Raw genomic sequence first — 18,488 nt, 5'->3', positions numbered from 1 at the left:
TACCAAGCACTACATAAATTAACACGAAATCCCTAATACTATCATATTCACATGCCAATGATTGCAATTTCTCAATTTCACAATTTTATCGGCAAATTCCACATGAGACTCAAGACTCAAACACACACTAATATCATCATGCAACATTAATTACTCAAAAATCCCTCATACACATACATCAACAACCAGTTCCACACAATTTCAACAAACCCACATATGAAAACTACCAATTTCAACTGACCTATAAATGAAAACTACCAAGTTCAACTGACCTACCACTATTAGGTATCATCAATAATCATTTATAAAAAATTAATTCTCAAATTCAACAAAATCATAGTAGCTCTAACTTGTTTATTGATAAGTTCAAGCTTATAACAAGTTAATAGCAAACTTACTTTGAATAGGATCAAAATTCTCGCCCAAGAAGAAGAGAGATGAATGGCACTTCAATTTCTTGACAATAAAACACTAGGGTTTGGAATCGTTGATGAAATTGGAAAGTTTTAGAGATTACGAATTTTTATTTTATGCCTTAGGAACCGTTATAGATGAGAGATGAGGGTAAAAACTTGACCCTTGGCGCTTAGGAAGCATATAAACGTATTGTTTCAACTTTGGTTCAAGCGCGGGTCGGGTTACTAATTAATGCAGGGTAGCGGACGATGGACCGTGAAGTTACCCGTGAAGAGCCCCACGGTCCGTAGAGGGGTTCGTGAATATGAATAGACAAGGTATAACTTACCTGAGGTTCACGAGAGGCTAGACGGTTCGTACAAAGTCTGATGGATCGTGAACCCTTTTGTGAACCAATTTCCAGTAGCTCCCATATTAGGTAGGTGATTGTGACGGGCCGTGAAGTTACCCATGAAGGGGACCACATCCTGTGGGACTGCCCGTGAAGGGCTTCCTACACCTAGTTCTGCAATTTTTAGTCCAAGTCCTTCCTGCACACATCAACACCCAGCAACTATAGAAACAAAGAAAAATGATAAGACGTAAACTACATATTACAATTACAATCTTGGGTTGCCCTCCCAAGCAGCGCACAATTTAATGTCACGGTGCAACGCAGGTTACTTGATTACTCAGACTTCATCAAGCTTACATTCCTCCACTATTTTCACTTCTTCTGGAACACCCAAGTATTCTTTGATTCGTTGACCATTGGCCTTGAACCTCTAACCCATTTCATTTTCCAGCTCAATAACACCCAACTGAAATACCTGAGTTACCGTAAAAGGCCCAAACCATTTGGATCTTAACTTCCCAGGAGACATACAAAGTCTGGAGTTGAAAAGTAACACCAAGTCACCAGGAGTGAAGGTTCTTTTCTCAATATGCTTATCATGATACAACTTCATCATTTCCTTGTACAATGCAGACCTCTCATATGCTCTCAAGTGGAACTCAACCATCTCATTGATCTGATCCAGTCTCAGGTTTGCAGTTTCACTCCAACTCAGGTTTAACTTCTTTAACGTCAGAGTGCCTTTCCAAATGCCAATTGATATGTAAACATACCAATAGGCATCTTGAAAGTTGTCCGATATGCCCATAGAGCATCATCTAACTTTCTTACCCAATCTGTCTTGTTGGCATTCACTGTTTTTTCCAGAATAGCCTTTATTTCCCTATTTTATACCTCCACTTGGCCACTGGTCTGCGGGTGCAAAAGTGTTGCCACCTTGTGCTATTTAACCTCATATTTAGCCAGAAGAGCACTAAATACCTTGTTGCAAAAATGGGAACCGCCATCACTGATAATAGCTCTAGGTGTGCCAAACCTTGAGAATATATTCTTCTTTAGAAACCCAACAACACTTTTGCTAGCATTCTCAGGTAGAGCAACTACCTCAACCCATTTGGACACATAGTCCACTGCCACAAGTATATACTTTTGCCCATAGGAGCTCATAAATGGGCCCATGAAATCAACTCCCCACACATCAAATAGCTACACCTTTAGAATTGGTGTCATTGGTAGCTTGTGGTGCTGAGAGATGGCTCCTTGCCACTAGCATACATCATAACTCTTCACTTTATTCATTGCATCCTAATGAATTGTAGGCCAGTAGTACCCACTCTGAAGTACCTTGTGTGTTGTTCGAGCGCCTCCATGATGGCCACCCACTGGAGAGGATGACAAGCCTCTAAAATATGTAGCATCTCGGCGTCAGGGATGCATCGCCTGATGATATTATTAGCACACACCCTGTACAAATAGGGCTCATCCCAAAAATACTTACCCACATCATGCATGAACCTCTTCCTTTGCTGAAATGTCAGCTCCTCAAGCATCAAATCACTAACAAGAACGTTAGCAAAGTCAGCAAACCAAGGAATAAGATCAAAAGTTGCAGCTAATACCTGCTCATCTGGGAAAGAGTCATTGATTTCTAGCTCAAGTTCTTCTTTCTTTTCAGTATCCAACCTAGACAGGCAATCAACCACCTGGTTTTCATAACCTCTCATATCCTTGACCTCAAAGTCAAACTCCTGAAGCAGTAACACCTATCTAATCTATCTTGGATTTGCATCTTTCTTTTCCATGAGATATTTCAGAGCTGCATGATCCGTGTGGACTATCACCCTAGTACCCAACAAGTAGGCCCTGAATTTCTCAAAGGCATATACCATAGCCAGTAGTTCCTGCTAAGTGACCTACTATCATAGTAGATCGGTTGGAACATCTTGTTGCGCTTTTACCCCAACACAACTCCTAAGGCAGTACCACTAGCATCACACATTACCTCAAATGGTTCAACCCAATCTTGGCCAATGATCACTAGGGCAGAATCAACTTCTCCTTTAGGCATTCAAAGGCTTTTAGGCATGCCTCACCAAAAGCAAATTTCACCTCCTTCTCCAAAAGCTTGCACAAGGGATGTGCAATTTTCAAGAAGTTCATGATGAAACGCCTATAAAATTTGGCATGTCATAAAAAACTTCGAATACTTGTAAAATATTGGTATTGGCTGTAACGACATAGTTACCTCAACCCTCTTTTCCTTTGCTCCTGCTGGTTTCTCTATTAGTTGATCATCTTCTACATCATCTACCTGTTCAGATTCAACCTCCTCTCTCAGTACCTGTAGAAATTGGGTCATTAAGAATCTTAGCACTCCTGGTGGCGATAGCCATGCAATGTCCATCCTTCTTGGGGTTCTGAATAGTATCACTTGGTAGTGAACTATTTTTTCTCTGGTTCTGTGATGTTGAAAGTTGCCCAACTGTTGCTCTATTTGTTTGATGGAGGTGATGTGAGAGTCTACCAGTTAACTCATACTGGAGAAATCACCCTTCATCTCCTTCACCCATGCATCAATTGACTCAACCTTTTAGAGTACCTTAGCCAACATATCTTCCAGCTTGGACCCACTATAACTACCACTTGCACGATTTCTATTGCCTAGAGGCAATAAACACCACTGCAATCATTCCTGTAACCATTTCTATTCTGCCAGTTTCCTTAATCTCTGTTTGCTGGCCTTTCATATTGCTTTTCTCTGGAATAGTTTCGACCTATATTTCCAAAATTATATCCTTGGTTTCTCGAGTTATAATTTCGGAAACCATCTTGATTTCCCAAGTATTTGGCCTCATTGTCCAAGTCAATATCCTGCTTCATACCTATTTGGGGGTCCTACATCATTTACATTTTCAAAATTTGCAACAATATGCTTCGTGAGTAGATCTATCTGGGTCCTCATGTACGCCATGTCCTGATCCCTTTCTTCTTCTCTTTACTTTTGTTCAGTTGAAAGTTCAAAGGTGAACCAAGATCTCTCCTACATCAACATCCCTGGTGTACCACGCTCTGTTGTTCTTAGACACTTCATCCAGCCAGTGCATGTTTTCTACAAATGGCTTCCTCATGAATGATCCTCCACACACTGCATTAGCAACATGCTTAGTAACATAATTTAGAGATCTATAGAAAGCCTGTTTCAGATGTCTCTCAGTGAGACCATGGTTCAGGCACTTTTTCAACTTTTGGCTGAATCTCCACCAAGTGTCATGCATCACTTCTCCTGGTAACTGCTTGTGGGCACTTATATCATCCTTCATCTGCAACTCTTTTGATTCATGATAGAATCGTTCTAGGAAAGCTTCCTTCAATTCAGTCCAGGTTCTGATTGAATCATCTGGCATCTCATTCAGCCAATTGGTTGCCTCCCCAGGGAGAGACAATGGAAACAACCTCAATCTCATCGCTGTCTGACTAACCCCAGGAATTTCTTGTGATTTGCATATCGCCACAAAGTTCATCAAATGCTGATTCACATCATTACCAGCTGCACCCCTGAACATACCTTTCAAATTCAGCAATTGAATCATAATGATGGTGATTGTAAATTTCACACCTGGAGGTAGTACAGGTAACACTATCGCTTATGTGGCTCTAAGTCTGTCCAAGTCTAAGTCATCATCTTCAAACACTACGTGTGCTGGCTGCTATGCTCGACCCCCTGGAGCTAGTTGTTGGCGGTGGGGAGGGATTATCTCATCCACTCTTTCATTTTCCTCCACCACCCTAGGCTGGTTGTTCATAACATGTTGCTGAGCACCTCTTGCAATGGTCTAAACTTCAAGTCTCAATATTTGCCTCTGAGCCTCAAGTCCTTGTGCATTCACCATTTTGCGGATTGTTTTCCGATGTTCTGGATCGTATGAAATCAATGAAGCTCCCTTACTTCTGGTATTTGACATACACAGTCGAACTCACCTGTAAGAGACACAGACAAAGAACAAGACGTAAAATTAGGAAATATAACTACACTTTGAATAAAAGCTAGTAAAACACTTCTGAATTAAAATTCCCCGGCAGTGGCACCAAAATTTGATACGACAAATGTACGCTTCAATTAAAAAGTATAAACGGTCGAAGTCGATTTATAGAACTCAACGTGAGTTGAGGTCGATCCCACAGAAAACTTCTTTACAGAAATGATTTCACTGTCGCGTTTACCTAAATGTTGTTATTATTTCCTAAAGAAAACAATTAGGGAATGTAAATTGGGTTTAGTTGTAAAGTTCTAGTAACTAAGATTGTTAAACAAGATCCGAGTTAATAATTAACAGAGTATTGATTCTAAGGTTGTTTCGATAAAATAAATAAAACTAGGGTTATGTTTCCCATGACATTACATCCATTGTTCATCTGTAGCAGAGCTTTAGGCATTGTAATTTATAGGCGAGTTGACTATATCCAACACGTCTCAGTCTAATTATATAATTTTCACTCAATTCCTCTCGGTCTTTGAGTGTTAAGAAATTCTACCCTCGCATACAGTGATGTTAAAGTTGTCTTATTCGAACTCGACCTTTGACGCCATTTTATCAAATTAACTTTGCTTTTTCCCAATTATCTATTTTTTCTCGAACAATCAATAATACATTCTGACTCTAAAGTGTGCACTCATTAGAACAAACGAATAATGATAGCCGAGTTAAATATGGCTAATATAATTCACCATCTACTCATTTTACGAATTCACAATTAGATTTCTGTCATAGTTCCCACAACCCCAGTTGTGGTGTTTATCCACTCATGACTTCCACTAAATGAACAGAGATTAGTAATGAAAACATTAAGAAAATTTACTTATGAAAATTGTCAAGTTCACTGACCGAATGATATTCACAAAATCAAATTCCAACTTCTGAGATTGATTCAATGTTAATTGATAAAAACCAAAGTGAAAAGTATTCAAAACAAAGTCGCTTGTTCCAGATATGACGAGATAAAAACTAAAAATGACCTAATTAATTTAAATAAAGTGTCTAAAAAAAGTCCTACTTGAAGTAGGACTGAACTGTCGGGCAACTTCACGGGCAATATGACGGACCGTCAAAGTCTTCACGGTCCGTGAAGTTTGCCGTGATCTATACTTGGCCCAAAAAGAATGTGAGTCCTCAATGCCTGTACACTAGATCTTCTTCACGATCACCGTCACGAACCGTGATGAGGACCACGACCCGTGAGGCCTTCCATGGTCTTCACTTGTTAAACACTATACTTCATCTTCTCACAACCTAAACACTCGATCCACTCCACGATCACAACCATAGATTGTGACAACGACCACGGTCCGTATAGGTTCCCGTGGTCTTTACTTGGTTAATTCAATCTTCATCTTTTTGATACCTATTCACTGGATCAGTTTCACGATCACTTGCATGGATCGTTGTAAGGACCATGACCCATGAGATCATCTGTGGTATTTACTTGGTATTACCACAATTCACTAGAAAGGTATTCACGACCAACTTCACGGTTAATAGTGAAGACCACGGTCCATGAAGCCATCTGTTGTCTTTACTTGTTTCAATTCAGTTTCACTGCATGTTCTTCTTTTCTTTCCTATTTCACGTCCACCTGTTTTACCTGTGCAAACACTACCAAACACATCATATCCACATAAATTCACTCGATTGTTGTATTAATCCTTAGTTTTAAAGCATCAAATGTGCCAAGATTTCGCGGCACATCAGGATGACCACATGGTAGGCGAGGTAATATTAGAAAGGTCACTGAAGCATATGTAATGATAATACAGGGAGGGGAGCGATGCAACAAGCTAGAGGGGTTTCTCGAATTGATATGATAAGGCCCATTGTTACTCTTTCCTGGGCATTTATGTGTGTGATTGGATGGTTTCTTTTTTATTTGATCTGGATCCACACATTCTTATGTATCTGTTAAATTTGACTTGGGTCTTAACTTGATTTGCCATGTTCGTGATGCTCATTTTCGTGTTTCTACTCTAGTTGGGGAGTCAATGGTAGTGACTCATGTGTATCTTTCACGCTTTGTGGTGTTTGTGGGTTTTCATACTTGGATAGATTTGGTCACTTTGGATATGCTGGACTTAGATGTGGTTTTAGGTATGACTTGATTGTCTTCTTATCATATTGTGTTATACTGTAATTCTAGGACAACAACTCTAGAAATTTCAAGTACGGATAAACTAGAGTGGGAATGTGTGTACATTCACAAGCTAAGAAAGATCATATCCTCTATTCGGGCTAGAAAGCTAGTGGAAAATAGTTGTTTAGATTTCTTAAATAATCTTCAGGATATTAATGCAGAGTCTTCTTCTATTGAGTCAATCCTAGTAGATTCAACTTGGACAAAACACTATACTTCTCTCTCTAAAGAAAAGAACCGTTGACGACAATGGAGCCGTTAGTGGGCATTTTTGCCACCGGCCATGGCCGGCCAATATCTGAATATAACATACCTCAATGATTCGCCAGCTACCATGGATAATATAGTGTGTGAACTGAAAAAAGGGTACATATGACACATCTTTGGACGCTCAAAAACCTATTACGACAAAGTCCGTGCTAAAAGTCTGACCACATTGCTCCTCAAAGAAAAGCATGTTGTTTTCTTCACTCTGAATGAAGAAGAAGAGCTTGCAAATGTCTGCAAATTAGCCATTACTGGCAAATTTGCACATGGCAGAGGCACATTTAAAGACGCTCGAAGAGAATTTGGGGCCAGATTCTCTAGGAGAGGTACAGTTAAAATTTGGCATTTTGATTCTAAGCATATCTTTATAAATTTCTCTGATAAAGACAATTTCAAAAATATATACTTTATAGAAACAAATTATGATTTTGGGTACTACTATGCGACTACAAAGATGGACTCTGAATTTTAGGCCAAACGAGAAAACAACCCTCATTTTTATATGGATTTATCTACCGAGTCTTCCATGACATTTTACAACTCATCACCACTTTATAGAACTGTTTCACCAATTAACCATTGACATGGCGACTAATGTTAAGTCTAGACCAAATTTTATCAGAGTGAAAGTGGAAGTTGATCTTGCCATTCAATTGAAATACTCTATTTGGGTGGGGATTAAGTATTCCAATGGATTAAATATTAATTATTATTAATAGAAATAGTTGGAGCATGTTGAACTAATTCTTGCCCCTTTGAGACTGAAGACTGTAAAAGCACTCCTTTAATTACTTTTTACATATGTAAATGGTGAGGCCCATAAGCTATATTATTGAAATAAAAATGAAGTACATGCCCAATCCAACAACAGATAGGGCTAAAGAATAACAATACAAAAGTAGCTAAAAAGACAACAAAACCTAAAAATGCAGTCAAATTGGAAAGGAAAAGATATCAGCTTCTTAGAGTTTTCTTATCGATTTCGCCGCTGTGGCTTGAACTCTGATCAGCCTCCCACCATAATTCTGAAATCTCAGCTTTCCCTGTCTCATATCGACATAAGCTCCCTTTAATGAAGATCCACTTCATATGAACTTCAAGATCACGTCGAATGTGACATTATGTCCGCATCTTCTTAAATCAATTTGAAAAACTGTGAGATGCTAGAAAGAAAATCTACTGATGAGGTAGGTTTCCTTTCTTCATCCAAACTTCTATTAATGCCAATTGATATTTTTGTAGAAATAGATATATTCTAAGCTCTCATATCTTGTATAAATTGTACACTATTCAATGATTTCACAGATCCTTGCATCTTACTTGTAGACTAGTAGTCAAAAGAAAACTCAATTTTATTATGCTGTTATGTTATCCTTCTAATCATTGTATGTGAATTATAAATCATTTTGTCGAGTCTTATATTTAATGGGTTGAATTCCATAATCTCCATTCAAATCTTAGACCTTTGAATTGAAAAATTAACTCAATTTTGCTTATATGATTTATGGGACTGCACAAACCTTTTAGAGAGATTGCATTTGTGGAGAAAGAAATGGAATCAAAAGTCAAATACACCACTAACAACCTTCTAGTACTGATTTTGTACTATTTTTGAAACCTCTATGCTCTAACCAGGTGTTTGATACTGTTAACCAACAAAAATTGCTTCAGAATCAATTGTGATCTCCTGCATGCTTCTTATCGATACTTGTATATCTAATTGTTATTTGGTACTAGTGAACCGTGAAAATATAATTAGAACTCGTAGAGTCTGTCTGCTTAATTCTTATGTATGGTGTGTTACATTTTTCAGAATTTATTATCTTCTTGGCTACTATTGGGACTTTCTGACCCAATTTGTCATTACCCAGCGAAATCTAGTGCGAAATCCCAAAATTTTGGAAATATAGTGCCAAATTTAAAAATTTGAGCACACAAGAAAATTGCCTTATTTTATATTGATCAGGCTAACATAAGCCTAACATAGCGGTAAGCCTTCCACTATGGCATCACTACTATAGGGCATGCACGACCATTATAGTGGACTGTGTGAAATTAGATCATTGTTAATGTGATTTATTTTATTTTCCACCCACTTTTGAAAGAATGAAATAGATGAGGACTGCTCCAAATACCCCTATGTAGGCACCCAGGGCATGTGAGCAATGGAGGGGAGAGATTACAACAAGAGAGGTGAAAACCCAAGGGATTCCAATCCTTGTTTGTCACAGTTTTCTCTCATTGAGTCGAAAGCTCATAGTAAAGGTTCCTCAATAGTTGCTTGGCGCCTAGGTAGGCTGGGTTTTTTTGAAATTGAGAAGTTAAAACCCATCTTTACCTACATCATATCTTGTGTATGTTTAGGGTATTTCATTCTCTGAGTTGGATAGTTAGGCTTGTGCCTAAGGTGGTTAGGTCGATAATGGCAGTTAGTAATTTGAGGTTGTTCTATGATATGGTTGTGTGTTGTCTTGGGTAGGGAACTTATGGCCTACCTTTCAGTAGGTGATAGTTGTGTGTTTTCCAAGTTATGTATGTATGCATGTCTACCACTTTATAGTATCACTTGTGCAATGCATGTCGGCGAAAACGTAAGAAAGAAAGTGAAACGACATTATGTTGATAATCTTATGCAATGAATTTGTTTACTTTACTTGTGGTTTCAAGTGTTATTGATAATCTCTTGTAGTGAACCAGTGATAGCCACCTCCGATCATTGGGTGAATAGTAGTGCATGGTAAACCTCTTTAAAGTAGGCCAAAAGACCTCCCATAGTACTTCTCTTCCACCATTGTGTTATGCAACCATGTCATATGCATCTCCCTAAGATTGACATCATATGCTGCATTAAAGACCTTTGGCACCCTAGTGCTTTATTTATAGACCGGGCATCTAGAGGGACACACTCCTCAAATACGGATGGTGGGGTTGGGAGAATCCCATAAAATAGTAGGGAGGATGGCATAAAAATCCCTTACCCACCCGACCTGCAAGAAGGGATGATCCACCACCAAAGGACCCCAATTGAACTCCTAAGTCCGATTTTAGGAAACACTAGCTTGTTTGGTTTCTCCCCTCATCTTGAAAACCCGTTGTAACGGCCTAGCTAACTAGTGATATTGTCCACTTTGGGCTTAGGCCCACACGAATTTAAAATATGTCACTAATTGGTAAGACATACTTACTTATCTATCCAACATCTCTCCTATGTTTTGGCGGTGTTGTACTTATAATCTTAAATTGAGGTGTCACATATACCCCATCTATGGACTCAACGTCATCAATGAGATTTTTCCCACCATATGGGATTCACCTTGACTCAGCATTAAGGTTTCCCCGTCTTATCAGGATTTGCATAAACTTAGTTGAACTATAGCCCACATAGACAAGGCTAACACATGAGTTGCTCTAATACCATTTGTAACAGCCCAACCAACAAGTGATATTGTCCACTTTGGGTATTGGCCCACACGACTTTAAAATGCGTCACAAATTGGTAAGGCCTGCTTACTTATATACCCAAAGTCTCTCATATATTTTGACGATGTGGGACTTATAATCTTAAGCTGAGGTGTCACATATACCCCTCTATGGACTTAGAATCCTCACTAAGTTTTGCTTCGCCGTATAGAATTTTCCTAGACTCAGCACTAAGGTTTTCCCCGCCTTACTAAGATTTTCCTAAACTCAGTTGAACTTTGACCTATATCGACAATGCTGACATATAAGCGGCTCTGATACCAAGTTTGTTATGACCTGAGTCTATTCCCCAGTCGAGACACGGTACCTAAGACAATGAATGATCCCAGGATAACCCTTGACTTAACATTGTAGACATATCATATAAACTATTGCAAGACTGAAACATATGCTTAATAAAGAATTCAATAAACTTCGTGATACTACATTACTAGTCTGAATAAAGTCTCTATTAGTTTAGAATGAAAATATAAGTCTGCCAGGACATGACCCTCATCTACCTCAAAACAAAGACAGCATAAGGAAAAAAGTTGACAGTCCAAAACAATGGAGTCCCCAAATGAGAAGGGCTCACCAAAAGCTAACTAAGAGTGCTGCAACCTCACTTGCCAAGCATTTGAGTGTGAATATCAGAATCTACATCATAAATATGTAGCGCATACAAATGTCAGTACATGGAATGTACTGAGTAAGTATGGGAGGAAACTAGCTAAATCATTTATAGAATCATGAACAAGATAGTAAAAGAAGATTTCCAAGATCATATGTATGTATTTCACTATCTTGTTCATAATTCTATAATTGATTTAGCTAGTATCTTTTCATATTTAGTCAATACACTCCATGTACTGACACATATATTTGTATGCGCTACATATTTTATGATGTAGATAATGATATTCACACTTAAATGCATAGCTAGTGAGGTTGCAGCACTCTTGATTAGCTTTTGGTGAGCCCTTTTTATTTGGATACTCTGAGAAATGTATGCGTCAGTATGTGGAATGTACTGTGTAAGTAAGGGAGGAAACTAGCTAAACCATTTATAGAATCATGAACAAGATAGTAAAAGAAGATTTCCAAGATCATATGTATGTATACATATGATCTTGGAAATATTATTTCACTATCTTGTTCATAATTATTTGAATGATTTAGCTAGTATCTTTCCATACTTACTCAGTACATTCCATGTACTGACACATATATTTATATGCACTACATATTTTATGATGTAGATTATGATATTCACACTCAAATTCATGGCTAGTGAGGTTGCAGCACTCTTAGTTAGCTTTTGGTGAGCCCTTCTTATTGGAGACTCTGTTGTTTTAGACTGTCAACTTTTTTCTGTATGTTGTCTTTGTTTTAAGGTAGTTAGGGCCATGTCCCAATAGACTTATATTTAAATTCTAAAGTAGTATATGCTTTATTCAGAAGTTTCTGCAATAGTGCATATGATATGCCTAATATGTTAAGGGATAGCCAGAGATCATTCATGGTTTGAAGTATCGTGTCTTAACTAGGGTATAAACTAGGGTCATAATAAAGTTGGTATTAGAGCCACTCTCCAAATGCTTTCAATTCTAGGTTTACTGAGCTATCAACTTCCTTGTTACCTATTGTAGTCATAAAAAATAAATAGAAAGTGTTAAATTGGTATCAGTACGACTCTTAGCTTGAAAGCTCCAATATTTGCAACATGGTTTCTAAATGTGTAGTCTCTGCCGGCTGTTTTTGTTGTGTTGTTTAACATGTTTATTTGTGTTCCTTCCGATACTTTACCATTTCGTATTTTGTGAGTTCGGTTATTGTTTAGAATTATGATATCTGAGATATTATTATTGAGCACTAATTCTTATCATCATTTTTGTTGCAAATATTGGACTCCTCTCTTCTTTCCTTCATATTTCGGATGGGCCATAAAGGCCCCAAATCCTCATTTTCCTTCGAGTCAGCCCCCATAGCAAGATGTGAAACATGTGTATAGGTTGAAGATGATGGATGTGGGCTGGAAATCAAATTTTCAAGCTTAGAAAAACTCAAAAAGAGATAATATACCTGTTGTATACACTGGTAAGTCGGAAAATAGAGTATGCAGGTTCAAGATATGTCAAAGCAGGTTGAAAATGTTGAAATACAAACTTCAAATAAAAATACAAGTCCGGGAGCTCGAGAACTAGTTGTATATATGGTGTATACATCAAATATACACTAGGTGTATATCATGACGAATGAGAATGAAAAAGGGGGCTAAAAGCCCAAGATAATTACAGCAGGTCCAAGTAGTAGGAAAATGGGCCAAAACCCATGATTTTAAAATTGGATAAATTAGCTAACTAGTCAAAATTTCTAACATAATTATTGAAAACACTACACTTTAAAATAAATATTAAAAATGTCAAAATGTCAATATTTTAGCAAAGAAAGTGTATCCTAATATAATTCATTTACCTTCCTTTTATTTCTCAAATTTACTGATTTTTTTACTTCACTATGTGTGAAAGTTAAAAACAAAGACCCCATTACCACTTTTCTCTCTCTAAATTTTTTACTCAAATTCTATCCTTTCTCTTTTTCTCTCTGTCACAATTTCTTCCATTATTCTATATCATCAACTAACTTACGCCTTGCCTTTTCTAAATCAAATTTCTCAATTTTTCTAAGAAATCTCAGAAATCATTCAAAAGATTTCCAACCTTTGTCAAAGTGAATTCGACTGATTTGCGATTGTTTCCATTAGGGAAGAAAATTTTGAAATAATCGATTGAGATTTCGAAGTGAATTGGATTGATTTCGTTGAACTTTGAGATTGTCGGTGAAATACAAAAAGATCGAGTATTCATTAACTGTTGATTCTTTAATTTGTTTAGAAGTGATTCAAAAATGGCTATTGAAAAAGTGATTTGAAAATGGATCTGGATCGTACTTTATATTTTGGATTTGAAGATCTTCATAAGTTACTATCTGAATATTGAATTTAAAGGTTAGACAGTCACTAAGGTATTCAATTTGGGAGTTTCGGATCAATATCTCATCTAAGACACTTTGTTGGACAACATCAACAATTCTAGTTATCTTTTCAAGAAATTGAAGTATGTTTGCATCTTTCTCACATGCAGAAGGACCCAAAGGAAATGCAAGTACAAAATCATTAGCCATATTTCAAAGTTAAAAAATAATTATTGACTTTTTTTGTATGTTGGATGCTTGGAGTACAAAATAATTTGGAATCTGATTTAGTAGATGTTCTAGAAAATAAACTTTGAAAACAATATATTTTGGAATACATAACAGATAAGAAATACTTTTTTTAAAATACAAATTTTGATTGTAAGTTTGTATGTTTTTGATGACTGAAATACAAATTTTGTTGGAATTTTAAGAAAAAATATACATTTTTGAAAAATATACAAATCAATGTTGTATCTATACTGAATGAACACGATTTTACATAAGTATATGGATACAAATATGTTTCTTAATAACTACAAATAAATTTGGTATACCTATTGGAATGAATACAAACTAATAAAGAAATACAAATGTCAATGTACAAATCCAAACATGAAAACCACAATGAATACAAATACACATATCATAATTCATACATATTGGAATGAATACAATCAATTACTTTTGAAATTGTAACTGATGAGAATTTTAAGTGATATATATGTTCCTTTTTTTAAAATACTCTATCCATGATTTTCTCCTTTCTATTATTAAATAATTGTATTCTTTCAAATCAAACAAACAAAAAGAAATACATAAATCAGAACAATAACAAACTAAAATATTGACATTATTAATAAATATTGAAAATGTTGATAAGAGGGTCCATAAAATGCTAAAATTATTGACATTTTGAAAATTTTCCCTTTAAAATTTTAGAATATGACAATTTATCAAGATATGGGATTTAGGCCAAAGGCCCAAATTCAATATTTCTTCTCTCTTATATTTATTTGTTATTGTGTTGACTAACAATTTATTTGATTTTTGTTTAATTTAATTAACTCCCTAAAGATAGTCGTTTCTCCTTTTATATTAAAATTAAAATATTCGTATTTTATTACTTAGCTTTATTTTATTTATGGTCTTGTCAACACTTGAATTATCTTCCTTAGAAAGTTTCCTTTAGTTTTTCCCTTAATAATAAAAAATGATTTTCTTTTTATTTAGTTAATATTTTAAAGTTAGTTGAAAATTCATTTTAGTCAAATCATCGGTCAACTGCAAGTTAGCGGACATTTCGAGGGCCTAATACCTTCTCGGAATGTACATTGAACTTGAATCCTTTTTTATTTCAATTGATTTTATCTGTTTAAGTCTTTTGAAAAATCATAATTTTTCTCAATTTGTTAAAATAATTAAGTGGCGACTCTATTTGAAAAATTGATTTCTCTTCAAAACATAAGTTTAGTCTATTTTTCGAAACAAATCACTTTTCTTTTATTTTTTTGAGTAAAACAGAAATGGTGACTCTGTTGGGGATTTAATTAAGTTCTAACCATAAGATTTGACTATTTGACTAATTGTTATTAATTGTTGAATTTTTTATTTGTGTTTAATGTGTTTAAATTGTTATAATTGTCATTGCATTCATGACATTTTCTGTTGTATGTATAGTATATTAAGGACGGTTTCTGCATAATCGCTGTCGGATTTTTTTTACTTGATCCTTTTCCGGAATGATCGGTAATTTATTGGTACGTCATGCGTCCAATGATTGTCGTGAGTTCCAGCCTAAATTGTCCACTTGGGTTTCCGGTCTTTCAAAAGTCACTCTTAGTCAACTAGCGTAGAGGAAAACCAAATCCCCAATTTAACGCATTTGAACTAAGTTGACCTAACACCCAAGGCGTGTTGGGCGCATTAGAATCCCACCTTGTGTCTATTTAGCTCATTGGTCAACAAAAGGCAATCATGCTTATGTGTTTAAATTAGAAGGATGTATACATCATTTGGCAAAACATTGTCTCTTGGGGTTGGAAGTTTAATAGTTTGTTCGAATTGAAGAATAATCAAATTACCATTGCATCTGAAGATGTTGGCATTCAGAGATGGCAAGAAGCTCAAGAACGAAGAATCCTTCCATGGAAGCTTAGTTTAAGATTGTACCCATGTGCAGGAATAATTATTTTGTATCTCTTTTTCCCTATTATGTATCCCCATTTAGTTTATTTATAAAACTTGTACAAATTTGGGTTTTGGGTCAATGGAATGTTTCAAATGACGTTATACATCCTTCAAATCATTAGGCCTACCTTTGGCACAAAAGGGTCACATATCTGTGTAGAACGCGCAATAACTATTTATGTGTTATAACTGTTTGTGAGAATATGTTGTTTTATTTGAAGATGTTCTAGCCTACTCGTCTTGGAATTTTTCTTGAACCCTTTAAGCATAAATATCAAGTCACTATCGAAAGTGCGTCCAAATAATCTTTGAGTCTTTAGTTTCCAACAAAATTCGAACTTCATTTTTCAAATCTTAGTCTCTCATATCAAAAAGAGATTCGTCATCTCAAATCGAAAAGAGATTCAAGTGGGTTGAACTACGTATGACCTGAATTATCCTCGTGAGATACGTAGGCAACCTTTTAAGGCTCGATACCCCATTTTTGAGAAATCCTATCTTTTCCAACTCTTGCAATGAGATTGGAATTTCATCTTAATCGAAAATCAATGAAATATGCAAAAATAAAAAACTTGGCTTGACGCAAGTCAATCTTCCTATCACGAATCCCAAAGTTAAATAGACAAATTTATGCCTTTTAGCCATCTTTTCTATATGTGGGCTAGTTTATCTTCAAATGAAGCAACTATTATGTGTTTACAGTAATGTGTGTGATATTTTGTATTATTTATCATCGACACAGACTAACACATTTGTCTTTGAGTTATTTTTCTTTGTCAGGTACTCAAAACTGATCTGTGTTGAGTAAAATGGTTGAACATCTGTACTTCACAAGGTCCAAAGACACCAAAGATTCCTTCTTCGACCAGTGTTTTTCAAAAGGCAAAGAGAAAATGGTTGAAAATGTTGAGAATACTGAGTTGATCAAAATTACTGGAATGACCCTATCATTGCTGAACAGAACAAGTTGATTGCACAATTGTTCCAACATATTGCTGAAATGGATAAGACCCGAGATTTGACTAATTTGGCTTTTGCTGCCAACATTCCTACTCCAGACAATGAAAGACCTCCACTTCATTTTCCTACTTCGAATCCAACATCCGAACGTTTTCCAAACAATTCAATCACCACTATGATTCAAAAACCTTCCTTCATCGACTTAACCACCCCTAATCCACACCATCCTAGCTCCTCACACCAAAAGTTACCTACTCCTCAAAATCTAAGTACCAATGTTTTCCAGAATTTTCCTCCGATTTATCAAATCCTTACTCAAATTGTCCAAAACCTACCTACTACTCAACCTTTACCTCTAAAAATCGTATTTCATTTTCCAATATCGCCAGAATCATACCCTTTCTCTGCTACACATTTTGAACTCGATGATTGTGAGAAGAAGGAGAATGAGTGGAAGGTCATAAAAGGAAAGGCTGAGAAAAGCATCAGAGAGGAAGTTATGAATGCAATGAAGGATGTTCAATACACCCTAGACATTATGGGGTTGAATTATGAAGATTTGTGTCGCCATCCACATTTGGAGCTTCCAAAAGGTTTTCAAGTACCAAAATTTGACACTTTTAGTGGAGTTGAAAATCTTGACTCATTTGAGGGCTAATTGTGATCAACTTATTGGAGTTGGGAAAGATGAAGCTTTTTTAATGCGACTCTTTAGTCGAAGTCTAAAAGGAGAAGTTTTGGAATGGTTTATTTCTAAAGAAATCAAGTAGTGGCCAAGTTGGAACGCNAAAAGGAAAGACTGAGAAAAGCATCAGAGAGGAAGTTATGAATGCAATGAAGGATGTTCAATACACCCTAGACATTATGGGGTTGAATTATGAAGATTTGTGTCGCCATCCACATTTGGAGCTTCCAGAAGGTTTTAAAGTACCAAAAGTTGACACTTTTAGTGGAGTTGAAAATCTTTTGACTCATTTGAGGGCTAATTGTGATCAACTTATTGGAGTTGGGAAAGATGAAGCTTTTTTAATGCGACTCTTTAGTCGAAGTCTAAAAGGAGAAGCTTTGGATTGGTTAATTTCTAAAGAAATCAAGTAGTGGCCAAGTTGGAACGCTTTGGCTAAAGACTTATTTTTTTTTAGTCCAACCATTTAGCTAAAGACTTCATTGAAAGGTTTGGTTACAATATAGAATTCATCCCTGATCGATACTCTTTAGAGAAAATTAAACAGAATTCTACTGAAAGCTACTGAGAAAATGCCTATCGTTGGAGAAGATAGGCTGCAAAGGTTAGGCCTCCCATGACCGAGAAAGAAATTATTGAAGTCTTTGTGCGCAATCAAGAGCCGGAGTACTACAATAGGATGTTGCTCATTTTAGGAGGAAATTTCAGTGGGATAGTAAAAATTGGTGAAACTATTGAAGACGGTCTCAAGACCAGAAAAATCACCCGAATGACTCCCCAAGTTGAATCTTCGGGACCATTGACACTACAAAAAAATAACATTTAGTGACTGACGAAATCCGTCGCTAATCTATGGTATTCCGTCGCTAAACCGAATTTGCGATGGATTTTTGGCTGTGAGTATTTCGCTCATTAGTAATCTCTTAGCGACGAAAAATTTAGTCCGTCGCAACTTTAGTGACGGAATCTTCCGTCGTTATACTTATATAGTTCGTTGCTAATTTCATAATTAATTTTGTC

Source organism: Solanum stenotomum, chromosome 7, assembly GCF_019186545.1.
Source record: "Solanum stenotomum isolate F172 chromosome 7, ASM1918654v1, whole genome shotgun sequence".
NCBI classification, from domain to species: Eukaryota; Viridiplantae; Streptophyta; class Magnoliopsida; order Solanales; family Solanaceae; genus Solanum; species Solanum stenotomum.
This window is presented reverse-complemented; position numbering follows the sequence as displayed.